The sequence below is a fragment of the Meleagris gallopavo genome, chromosome 6 (assembly GCF_000146605.3).
Source record: "Meleagris gallopavo isolate NT-WF06-2002-E0010 breed Aviagen turkey brand Nicholas breeding stock chromosome 6, Turkey_5.1, whole genome shotgun sequence".
Taxonomy (NCBI): Eukaryota; Metazoa; Chordata; class Aves; order Galliformes; family Phasianidae; genus Meleagris; species Meleagris gallopavo.
In genome coordinates this window covers 15,218,189-15,231,622 of record NC_015016.2, presented here as the reverse complement: position 1 = coordinate 15,231,622, position 13,434 = coordinate 15,218,189, and the positions used below count along the sequence as shown (strand labels likewise).

At 38.5% G+C, this 13,434-nt stretch overlaps 1 long non-coding RNA gene across 1 annotated transcript; it reads left to right on the top strand.

The window, feature by feature from the left end:
* The first annotated feature begins 686 nt into the window (after nt 1–686).
* LOC104911379 lies at nt 687–12,962 on the top strand. Its single transcript, XR_793888.3, has 3 exons — nt 687–1,028; nt 5,984–6,077; nt 9,249–12,962. It is a non-coding gene; the product is annotated as an uncharacterized LOC104911379 (long non-coding RNA).
* Nucleotides 12,963–13,434: the final 472 nt, after the last annotated feature.

Below are 13,434 nucleotides of genomic sequence, written 5' to 3'. Positions count from 1 at the left end.
TTTTTTTTTTTGCATTGCTACAAACATGAAGCATTAACACCTCCAAAAGTGGTCTGATCCCTTGGGAAAGGTCTCAGCTATGAGGAGGAAAAAATCTTGCCTTTGGAAGTTTCCTGTTAAGGTTTGAACTGTTTTCCTGGGTTATTTACAGCTGAAGTGAAGGTGATATTTTGAGAGACAACAGTAATGAGTGGTAACTCAGCAATCCAGCAAAACTTAATAGGGGTGAAGCCTAATAGTAGAAGCAGCAGAAGCTTTTTTTTTTCTTTCTATCAGCTTTTTAGTGGGCAAATTGAATTTAGGTGTTTATACATCTATTAAGATAAGCAGAAGTGTTAGTAGTACAGATTATTTCAATTTTTTTAATATAAGAGCGTGAGAGTTGCAGTAAATAGTAGATATCTGGTTACAGTAGATATATATGTGTTTATTTAACAAATCTACATGCATGGCTCTTTTAACATGCAGGCTTTGTTCTTTCAACGAAATATTAGTTATAAGTCTAATAAGCTTATAAATTACTCTGTTGTGACAGCTTTTGTCACAAGTATTTTTGCAAAGGAATTAGCGTATGCTGCCATAAATCTCAGTTATCTAATTATTTATTTAGGCCTCTTATGGATTAGTGTCATCAAACTGAAATAATAGAATCATTAAGGTGGGAAAAGACCACTAAGATCATTTAGTTCACCCACCAATTCATTCTTCTACCATGTCACTAATCCAAGTCTCTCAGTGCTGTCTTTACTCTTTTCTTGAATACCTCCAGGGATGATGACTCCACCACCTGCCTGGGCAGCCTGTGCCAACTGCTCTTTCAGAGAAGAAATTTTTTCGATTATCTGACCTGAACCTACCTGTTGCAACTTAAGGCCATTACCTCTCATCCTATCACTGTTACCTGGGAGAAGAGGCTGACACCCACCTCACTACAGCCTTATTCACAGTTGTAGAGAGTGATAAGGTCTCCTTTGAGACTCCTGTTTAGCACTTGCACAGCCTGAGCTGGGCACAAGAGCAAACAAAAGGTAAGAGAAGATAGGATCTATTTTATTTCTAATAATCTTAATACACATCAGACTGTGGACACAGAAGAAGAAAAAATGTGTAGTTGCATTTAAGTGCAAATGCAACTTTTATTTTAGGTAACATATACATTAGCATTACAATTGTAAGAAAAGACTGTGTTTAAGAAACAACCAACATTTAGGCTTGTGAGTCATTTTTTTTTCTTAATCTGCTGTAAGGGTAAAAATTCCTCTAACAAAATTTCTTTATCGTTTCACTGAGGTGATAAATATTCTGATAGAGAGATGGATGGATTTTTCTGTGTGCTGTCCTGGGGAGAGGACTACTGGGAGTTGTCACCTGTGGGAGGCTGGCACAATATCTACCCAACTTTCTGGTGATGCTGGAGGGAGCGCTTCCTTTTCTTAACCTGAAATTACATAGAAAATATTATCCTTTATCTGGGTAGAAAATTGAATATGATCTGATGAGATTATGGTCTAATATTACTTCAGCATCTCTGTTCTGTAGAACATAGAAGTTTCCTATGATGGCTTAAAACTAAGAGTACTATTGTATGTAAGACCACTTTAACTTATTCAATCTGCGAAATGATTCTCATGCAACTTCCTCAGGTTGGACCATGTTGTCTATTGTGTTTGATGTTCTCCTTCAAAATTAATAGGTCATTTCCTCTTTATGTGTTGAATTGTCCTAAACTTCAGGGTTTCTTTAAATAATTTATTTTGATGCATTTTGCTGGAGATGGCTCTGCAGCAAATCTGACAGGGCTGACAGAGTGATCAGGCTGCCATCCGCATTCAGTGCTGTGTGGGTAGCTCACTTCACCCTATCTCCCAGTGAGCACTGTGCACCTCTGCTAATTTATATTTTCTTCCCATGTTTATTTACTGAGTGGGAGAAGCAGGAGGTCTGTCTGTCAGTTCGACCAAATTCCAAACATTTACCCTGTGAGTGGTTCTGATACAAAATAATAAAATTTAAAAGATTTTACTGGTGTAATGATTTCACAGAGGTTAGTTTTTCTGGCTGGTATCACTAGTAGCCCATGGAGTCTGAATCCCTTATGATTTAGTTTCAAATGACTCCTGGACTCAAATGTCTTCAGGACTCTTGCCAAGCAGTATACAACTACTTTATTGTCCTTCATTTCAGTCAAAAACTTGTAGTGTAGATTGTTTTGACTGGTTGTGACATTGCTTTTGAAGGATTTGTAATATACGATAAAATGTGATATGATACTCATTCAAAGCACAAACTTCTGTGGTAAACTTTTATTTCTAAATCTATCCTTTCATTTATATATAGATATTAGTTTGCTATGACTAGCAATGGAAATTTTGTGACCGCGTTAGCAAAATTGTCCCTTGCCACATGTTCTACTTATCTGAGGATCCTGCTGTGGACAAAGTTTGGTGTGGTATATCATCTTCTGACTGAACACACCAGCAGTTCATCAGAGACTATGCAATAGTTAAAATCCACAATTTTTATTTTCCAGACTATTTTTTTTTCCTGATCTCAAAAAATGAGAGAATTCAAGGTAAATCTCCAATTGGGAGAGTTAATATCTTTATTGTATAATACAAAAGCAGCTAGAATTACTCTTGGAGGATCGAGCAGGAGTTTGGAATGAAGAAGTACTGAAAACATTCATAAGTAGGGAAATTGCTCTCAGTTCTTCATTTCCTATTAGCCCCTGACCTTCCCCAAAATTATTTTATTTGGAATGTGTTCAAGTGTTATAGTCTTGTATAAAATTAATGTCAGATAACAAATTGCTAGGAATGAATTATCAGCGTGCTAATGGAATTGTTCAGATCCAGGTGCTGCTCAGGCACAGTCAGCAGAAACAGCCAAAACTCTTATTTTGAGTCCACTATTGCAGATTTAGTGTCCTGCTTTACATTGTTTGTACTGAAGAAGGTAGAAGAAGGCTGCTCTGCAGCTGAATCCTTTGGGAATCCCTGCTAAAATGAAATGTATATTTCATAAGGCCATCCCAGGGAGCAAAATTTTAAGTAAACGTACATTTTAAATGAGTAAGCAAATGTCTACTGGGAAACTGGCTATAGAGCTCTATTTTTTGGTTGTATATGTTCTTCTCTGAGTGTGGGGAATTACCTGCACAATCTGCACATGGTGACTAGAACATGGTGGTTAATCATTAATGTTTCTTTAAATGTGGCCTTGCAAGCTAAATTAATAAACCCTATAGAAGGCATATTCTTTGCATAAGGCAACATCAAAACTTTGCACTACCAGAGACTGTTTTATTGAGATGTAGGAAATGCAATATATCTGTTTGGGTTTTCCTGGAGAGCACATTTTAAAATGAGTTATCTACAGTTACCTGAAGGCAAGATTGTATTTGGAATATTTTTGTATATTGATATGCATTTGTGTGACATAATTCTTATAGTCAACATCCAACTGGTGTAGGTTAGTTTGTTTAAGGTTTGTCAGAGATGGGAAAAATGGATTTGGTTAATCTCTTGTGACATTAAGTATCTGTGGGACAAGGGTGTCTACAACTGAGTTAGCCTTCATTTATAGTCAGCAGGAGATACTTTGGGAATGTAATTGAATGGTTTATTTTAGTTCTTTGCTTAGAGAGAACTGTGATGAGACATTTCAGACCCTGGACTCTGTGGTCTACTTTGTGCACAAAGCGTAGGGTATCTCATTCAAACCTAGATGTCTGTCTCCAGAGGCAGTGATGGAAATCCTAACAATGCTGACTAGCAAGATATTTGTTTTCCCTTTGTAATAAAATTCTGCAGTTGTATCTTTAATATTAATAATTTGATAGTTTGATATGTTTAAGTAGGAGGACTGGTCTTGAGTAATAAAGGAAGAAATTGTGTTGAGTTATTCAATGCTTTTCTCACATCCATAGTTCAATAGAGCTATAAATAAAGGCATTTATATATGTGTGCATATGTGTATTTGGAAAAAATTATTTGGGATAAGGTGAACAGAGTGATTTCTTTGTTGCTCTTTTACACTCCAACTCAAATTTGCTGCATGATACCTTTTCTGAACGGATTGCATCAGTCAAAAAATAGGTTGCAAAATACACCGAAGAGCAGAAATAAAGTGAAAACATTACCTTGAGATCCAGACCCTTTATCCTTTTAAATCCTCTTGTATTTTCAGGGAAACTCAGATCTTACCTGCTTTGTAGCCACATAAAAATTAGCAGCATTAGAAGAGAAAGTAGAGGATGCCTGTACACATTTTAATGCACACTGCAGAGCACATCCTGTACTCCTTAGTACATTTAAAATTGATCAGCAAGTCACAGTGTGGGGCAGTTTGATTCTCTGTTAAAAAGAATAAGCAGTTGTACCTTGTCTGCACATGTAAATGGACTCTATAATTAACAATGAGTCCTCCTTAAAGGCACATATATTTTCAGATGTATTAATTCCCTTGGTCTTGCAGTGCTCTGGAGTAGACAAATATATTACTTGAGAATTAGATGCTATCAAGAGAGAGCCTGGAAGGGGCAGGGATTAGTCCACCTTTCACATGGGAAGAGCCGTGAGGAGGGGTTCCTAATGTGCCAGGTGTTTGCTATGTGCTGCACCACTGCCTTCTCTGTGAGGGTGTGGTGCAGCCTATCCTCTTGCAGTTTGGTGAAGGACAAAGGGGGGAATTAGAGGAAAAAGTTGTGGAAAAGATAAAGGTTTTACAATACCTCGATCTTATAAGTTTTTCTTACTCTATGTCCTGTACTTTTTACATTGCTTCTGTCAACATCTGAAATAACATCACTATCAAGGAAAGAATTAATCCCAAGTGCAACAAATCAGTATAATACTAGAATATTCGGTGAAAAACTAGGCATCATCTTTATTTTAGGGAGTCAGTATTCACAGTATATGTAAATGCAAAAAATGTCATTGCATGCAGTATTGCTAGAATTCAGCCTCGCTGTTCAGTGTGAGGCTGGACAGGCCATTCTGCTTTGAGCATGCATGCTTGTCATAGAAACTGCAGTGCAAGATTACCAATAATTCTGGACTGGGCACAAGGAGCAATATAAACTTTCTCATTGAATGGTTCTTATTTTCCTGACGCTTTATTTCTTTTTCATTTGCCCCTCTCATCTCCAAATTTTTACTTTGTAATATTACAGCTGCTGCTTAGGTGGACAAGGGATGAACGTGAAAAAAGAAAGTCATTCTTGATTATACCCTACAATCTGATTTTACAGCGCTTTCTTGTATTTGTGGTTGTTGTGACTGGTGCTCTTGTATAATAGTGTGATAGGAAGATGTGAGGGGTAGCTGTAGATAAGCACTGAGACAGTAATTCTGACTACTACATGTAGTATAAAATTCATATTAGATTTGATGGATACAATGCATCTTCATTATTTTCAGTATCTATTTCATTTTTTCTCTCATATGGGAACTAACTAAACTTTGCATTTTTTACAGTAAGAAACCCAAGTAGGTCATCAGATGATAGATCTCCTTCCTTTGTAATGTCTTTTATTTCGTAGCAACATGGCAATAACATGAGACCATGACAGCCTTTCTAAAGCATGTACTTCAGCAAACAAAAAAAAGAGTATAAAATTTCTGATCAACGCTCTGAGGGACTGTTACATTGATGGTGTATTACAAATGATAGACTACATTGTAACCTAACAAAGGCATGTCTGCTCACTTCCAGCTGATGGTGCCAAACAAAACTCAGTGGCAGTATTTTGAATTGTTAATTGTGCTGCTCTGTGCTGATATCCCTGACCTAAATATTTATGAGGGAGTCGGTTCTACAGTGCACTACGTTGGTGCCCTGCAATCTGGCCGTGTAACAAAGTGTAAATGTGATTATTCATATGCTCCCAGAGACAATGGCAGTGCCCGGGAGTGGGAAGTATCAGCCCCTGCATCCTGGGGCTTGTCTCGCTCATTTTCTGTGTTTCATTCACTCTCTGCAGATCAAACATTCCCTGAAGTGTGGTAGAAGGCAGGAAGAATGACACTTGCTAATTTGAATTTCAGAACACACCTAAACCGCATTCTGATCTCCAGGTAAATGTCTGTGAGCCACTTGGCTTTGACACTTGTTAAATCTTAATCACATATCTTTTTGGTGCCAAGCTCCTGTACGCAGACCAAAGAGCAGTGTGTGCATGTGTTTGTGGGGGAGGGAATACTTTGTTTGTACAGAAGAAGTGAAGTGAAAACAACATCACTCTGGAAAATATGAGATCAGCTCATGAAAAAGGAGGAAAGATTGATTGACCACTGAAAACCTTAAACTACAGGTGTCCTGACGTAGTTGCTCTACATGGGGACTCAAGAAGGAAACATCTGGAACATGTAATTTACTAATTTGGATCAGGCATTATTTTTATGTATTCATTTTCTTCCTCCTCCCCCTGACTGCTTTTAAAAAATACCCTCAGGCATGTCATTGGCTCTATCAAAGTCCTTTCTTAAGCAGTAACTGTCAACTGTAAAGGGGAAGGAAAACAAATAGCATATTCCAAATGTCAATCATAACTAAACAAGTTGTCTCTGAAGATCTGGGTCTATCTGAACTGGTTTGGAATGTATTATCCATATGATGAAACATGATATTGACCACATAATGGGTGTATATACTGATCAGGGGCTCTTCTGCTTTAGATGCCTTATCATAATTCTGTGCACAAAGACTACAAAATATTTCCTGTGCTATCACTTGATTTGGGGTTTTTTGAGTCAGTGATGTTTGTCAACCTGAGCACTTCTGGGAGGTTTTTTGTATGTGGTCTTGCTTAAATATTGTATATGCCAAAAGGGATACACAGAGATAATCGTCTATGTGGGAGCTGATGCTAGATTATCTCACTGTGTGTTTTAAATACCAGAATGAGACACAGTCTGGTACAACAAAATTTAGGAGCCTGAGTTCTTCATAGAGTCAATGGAATGTCAGAGCACCTCTGAAGGGTGACTTGTGTGGACTGCCACCTGGCATGGTATGAATATGTCCCATTGTGTTTGCCTGCAGCCTAAATAAATCCAACAAACAGCCCTTCTATCAGTGTAGTGTGTTCACTAGTAACAGTGTCAGATGGCATGTTTAATGTTCATGTGAGTGTGGCTTAACGCATGAAATGGAAGGAATTCCCAGGCTTGTTGGCACAGATACTACACAGGAGCTGAGGCAGATATACAGTTAGCAGTATGCATGTAATTGATGAAGGTGGAAGCTCAGCAGAGTAGCGATGTGTGATTCCTTAAACATACTTTTCTTTGAATAATTAAATGCACTAGTCCTTCTGCATCCCAGTAGGCCTCTGGAACAGGATAATCTTGGATGATCTTAGGGACCTGGTGTAGTGGACATGGTGGCAATATGTTGACAGTTGGACTTTATGATCTTAATGATCCTTTTCAACATTAATGATTGTATGATTGTCTGACTCTATGAGCTCTTAATAGTCTTGAATTGTGTGAAATACTGTTAGTGAGTACGGCAACCTTGTCTGACTTCAAAAGTAAATCAAGATGTGCACAAAAGAGGGTAGTTTGTTCTTCAGAGAATCGCAAAATGGCCCAGGTTGGAAGGGACCTCAAGGATCATGAATGTCCAACCCCCATGCCACATGCAGGGCCACCAACCTCCACATTCAATACTAGACCAGGCTGCCCAGGGCCCCATCCAATCTGGCCTTGAACACGTCCAGGGACAGGGCATCCACAACCTCTCTGGGCAGCTGTTCCAGCACCTCACCACTCTCTCTGTAAAGAACTTCCCCCTGACATTCAACCTAAATCTTCCCTCCCTCAACTTAAAACTGCAGTTATCTACCCTTTCCCCTCCTGTTTGTAGGCTCCCTCTAGGTATTGAAAGGCTGCAATGAGGTCACTCCACAATCTTCTCTTCTCCAGGCTGAAAAAGCCCAGCTCCCTCAGCCTGTCTTCACAGGGGAGGTGCTCCAGTCCCCTGATCATCTTCGTGGCTCTCGTCTGGCCCCTCTCCAACAGCTCCCTCTCTTTCTTGTACTGGGCAGTACAGCAAAATGTGAGATATCAGAGAAGCCTTATAGGGAGCACTGGAAGAGTTTGCATGTGGAGGCTGTGAAGCTGTTGTATCTGATAATCTCTAGTGTGGAGAACCGCATCTGTGGGATCTACCATGTGAGAATGAATTGGAGTGGTGGTTGCTGGCAAAAGAGGTGGCGACAGCAGCTCAAACAGGAGTGGAGTGTATATCTGAACCACACTGAGGAGGTGGTTTACTAAAGAGTGCAGTTTGGGCTGTTTTTCTGTAAGGTCAGCACCAGGACTTCTTGGTTTCCATGTTACTGGTCTCTGGCTTCCCTGACACAGCATTGTTTAGCAGCAGGGAGGAGTGGGGGCAGCTCTGTCAGCAGGGCAATCCAGGAGTTGTGCTTGCTGCCAATTACTCTGACAGCTTTCAGGAAGGGCTTGTTTACCAGAAGAGTTTTCTTCAGCAATTTCCCACTTCAGAACAGAGTGTGATGCTTTTCACATGTGTGCTGTGTGCTATTTATAGCTGAGCAGCAAGAAACAGGCTCCTAGCAGAACTGGCACAGTTATTTGATGCAGTATAGGATCTCTCCCCAAACCTAGACTTAATAAACACAATCTATGATATACATTTTTAACGTGATTAATCATGATGATTAATTCATATGATCTCTTAGCATGTTAAGAAAATACAGAAACGTTGCTTGACAGATGTAATAATAAGGGATAGAGGAAGTACCCTCCTGAATTATTGTTTTACATACTGTGGACACTTTGTTTTGCTTCTTTTTGTTCAGTGAAGGTCCCAGAGATTACTCTGTCTTCATAAGAGCACTGGATAGAGATTAATGCAAATAGAGACAGATAGCTGGCAAAATGGCTGTACCACAAACCCCAGTGCATTTACAGTGCTGTCAAGGATAAATGCCTTGATTGCCCATGCTCCCAAATCTTGTAGCATTCTCTGAAACGCTCTGGAAACCCTCTGCATCAGGAAATTATATTCCTGAGCACATTTCCCATGCTTGCCCTGCAGCCACAAGGGCTGTTTGACTCTGCTCTGGGGACCCTCATGGTGTGCCTGGATCTGCACTCCCTGTCAGGTTTGCAGGCGTGTAATGGAGGGCCTGGTACTGGTGCCATTTCCACAGTTTGTCTAGCAAGGAGTCTCCATACCAACGAACATCCCCATACTAACTCATTTTTCCTCCACTGAAGGATATTTGCATGTTCAGACGCCGTCAGCACCTGGGAACCAGTGAGACTGATAACCACAGAGCCTGCATTTGGCCATGACCCTGGTCTCTTCTCCTCCTCCACAGCCTTTTACTACAAGATATGGTGTGTTATGAAGGCTTGCATGGTAGGCTTGCTGAACATTCACGATATGGACAAAGAAGAGAAGACTCAGGTTGCTGCTTGTGTACACTCCCAGGAGGTACAGCCGGGCTGTGCTGGGAGAAACCTAAAAGCATTCAGCATAGAGGCACACAGGATATTCTGGAAACTCCCAGGAGATTTCTGTCTGAGCCGTGCAGATACTCCCTCTCCCACATCACAATTCTATTTTTATTTCAATGGCAGAATACAGAATTCAAACTGAACCCAGCTCTAGATGTTCTTTTTTCCATTTTTAAAATATATCAGACTAAACTTTCCAGGGCTGAACAAGGCACGTGGAATGTGAAACCAAGGCTGAGTTTTCCACGTGGACTCAAGATCTAGTTAGAAAAAAGAACGTATTATGTATAGTAGGAAATGGGTACTTGACAAAAGAGGTGTGGTGTGTATTTCTAGAGGCTTCAGACTGAAAGCTGAGCAGGTTGGTTTTGCGGTCCAGTCAGGGTGCGTTTCAATAGTAAGGCTCCAGGTGTGCATATCTGAGGCAGAGAGCACATATTTCTTAAATCCATTTTTCTGTATTTATAACTTGAAGGTCTGCCATATACACCTATATACATATACATACAGCAGGATGTATGTGGGATTTGAATGGAATATTATCAATGGATGCATAAAGTAGAGACAAATTATAAAAGATTATGTTGAAGGGAAAGGAGATGGCCCTCAGGAGGGCAAGGAAGACAAGACAACCCAGGAGCAGCCTAACAAAGTCGCAGAGCCTGAGACAGCTCCAGAGCTCCAACACAATTTTTCTTGGACCCTGTCATCATAAATGTGTTGGCATGTGGTGCAGTAGCTGGTAACGGGGAATAATAATCAGAGCAGCAGTAAGTTGAGGTTTTGTAGTGCTCACCATGAGGTTTCTCTTTCCTGTCGCAAAGTATGTGTATTTGTTTTTAGAAATAACTTTATAACCTCTCTCAAATACTATTTTTAGTGACACTGATTTTGGAGAAATCCTGTCAAGGAAGTAAAGCAACTTTTTAAAATATTCTTTTCTCATCGTGCTAGATGTTATGAAGAGAAAATGAGTCCCTAATAGATCATTTAGAAGAGATGTATATGCATAGATTTGTTCAAAGGCAAGTGTAATATTATGATATCTTTTTCAAGCATAAATTTATGAATGTGAGTGCAATTGTGTTGAATGACTTGTGAAGATTTGAGTACACAGTAACAGGAACAGGTAAAATATCAGCTGCTTTTAATAATAGGTATGCTTCGTTACTCCCTATTGTCTGCTAGAATAGGAAAAGTGTTTTAAGAAAGCAAAGGAGTTTCAGTCCAAATTCTGGGTAAACTCAGAACCTTGCCTTTCAACTGCTCATGGATTTCAGCCTCCTGATTGCTAAGGTGCAGAATTTCTATTGGCCTTGATAATACTTCTCCACAAGATGGAAAAGTCTAACAGCACACTTGTGTCATTAAGGTAATATTAAGACCTGACAATGGAGCACATCACTGATTTAATCAGGAATATCTGTGTTGTTATAACATTAGAATAAGAAGTTATAAACTCTTGAATGCTATAACAAAGCGCGGAACATATGTTGCTAGTTAGGTTAGTGAGGCCAGGGACCACTTTGTGTCTTAATGACCCAAGATCTAATTTTCATTATTTCAGCTTTCTGAGAGCCTCAGGAATGTATTGCACTCAGATTGCTTAAAGGATTTACCTTCATATGGTATGCTGATACATAAATTAAGACTACAGGTTTGTCCATAACTGTGATGTTACAATGTAAATGTCATCAACAGCGTTATATAAATAATGACTGAAAAATTCAGAGTGGGAGAGAAAGGGAAAATAATTGCTATTCATGAAATAATGGATGTGCCAGAGATAAGAGCTGCAACACAGAGAAAAGTATTTTATTTCATTTTATTTTATTTTTTAATGCTAAGAAACAGAAAACTGTTGAGCTGCAGTAACCTGAGAAGCCAGTGCAATATGGACTACTCACAAAGGCACTCGCATTTTGTGGGTTTAATTAATAATTAACTCGGATCTTTTATTTTGGAGCAATGAAGTATCTGGGCAGAAAGTAGAAGTCTACTGTGAGAGATCTGTGAAGAGAGTATATATCTCCAGTTTCCATTCCTCTGATGTATTCAGTAGCATACTGCCTAGCTGAATTCTTGCTTTTGGCAATCACTTTACTTTCAATTTTCATGTTTGATTTACATTAAAATGACCTTAACAGAGGTACATGTTTATCACCACATTCTAGGCAATTGAGCACGCATAAAAAGTTGCATACTGGTTGATAATAATGTTTTCTGTACAATTTTTGTGAGATCTACTAATTCAAAAGTGTGTCCTAAAGCAGGATCAGTATAGAAGACACTATTTAGTTGTTTAGCTAACCCCTTAAACTTTCTGACAAGCAGGAAAATCTCTGTGGGTCTGTGACTCATTGTCTGGTTGGCCTTACACACAGAAATATTTCTCTCACCTCTAACCTAATTCTTCCTTATTGCAATCTTTTCCCCTTTTCAGGGTTGTGGGAAGCAATTAATTACCTTCTTTCACAAAGAATATTTCTAGGTTTTACCACCTCCTAGTTTACTCCCTCCTGGATTAATCAAGCTCAGGTCTCATGCTAGATCATCTTTTTTGGAAGTTCACTCTCATTTCTGTTCTTGGAACTTACTCTAGATATTTGATATATTCCTTGACATACTGTAAGCTGCAGCAATCATATGGCTCCAGGTGGAGGATTACCAACTCTGAGAAGAGTTGAAGGAGTGTTCTGTGTATTTAGCATATAGCATGCTTGTTTTCTTTAATTCAGTGTTATTGCTCCTTATGCAGTTATACAGTTTTATTGTTTGTTTGTTATTCATTCCCACTCTTGATTCTTTTCTGCACTGTACTTGTCTGGACAGTCATTCTCTAACTTCTGTTTCTGCAGATATTTTTTTCTTGTGTTTGAGCATGTGAATTCATTTGCTTAGCTGAGTTCGGATTTCTATTCTCCCATTCACCCAAGTCATTTCTGATGTGTAGTCTATGCTACAAAGAGTTTGCATCTTTTTTTTTTTTTCCAACTAAATGTTGTTTTCAAAAGCAAAAAGTATCTTAATTTATCTATCAGTTCATTAATAAATGTCATGCAGACAAATTCTTGCAGAACCTGACCTGATGTATCTTGCTCATTTGAAAATGAGAAAGATATTAAAACTATTCTTTGAATGAGGTTTCCAGTTCCAAGTAATCATCCAATTACCTGAAATCTGCTTGTCTATCGGGATGTTCTTTGAGATGTCAAAAGCCCAAATTTACATGTATTACAGTGTTTATTCTCCTCTATCCTTACATCTTGTGGTATGCCATGGAGAAAAATAATTTCTTTCTAATGTAATTTATTTATGTAAAGTTTATTTTGGCTCTTACCATGTCCAGATTCTTTCAAATAAATCTGTTCATTATTTATTCATTACTTGTCTCAATGCTGAATTACATCATGCCTAGCCAATATGAATGCTATTATAGAATCTATGTAGATTCTACCATTATTCCTTCTATTTCCAGTCTTATTTTTACCCTTCTATTTATGATTTTATTTTGGTTGTCTATGACATTAAACTTGATCTTTTAAACAAAATTTGAAGGAAATAAAATATTCAATGATTTTGCAAGATAAAGTAGTAATACTGTACCCATGAAGCCCTAAGAGCATGTTCAAGGAGAGGCTGTAGGACAAAGCAATCTGTTTTATTTGTCCAATGGATATTGCTGGGAAATAAAGGCAGGAGCTGGGCTTCTGATCCTGAAGCTTTATATATATTTTTTTTCACTATTAAATAAGTCAGTCTTATAAAAGACATAAAAAACTTCGCCACAAATCTCACCTCAAATTGAACTTTAACTCACTTTCAATTAACTATATTTTCTTGTAGGTTATTACCTTCTTCATTTTTTCTCCTGTTAATGATGCTCTTGAAAGTGATTTCTCATGGTGCTTTATTTACTTTTCAGATTGTATCATGGTTATGT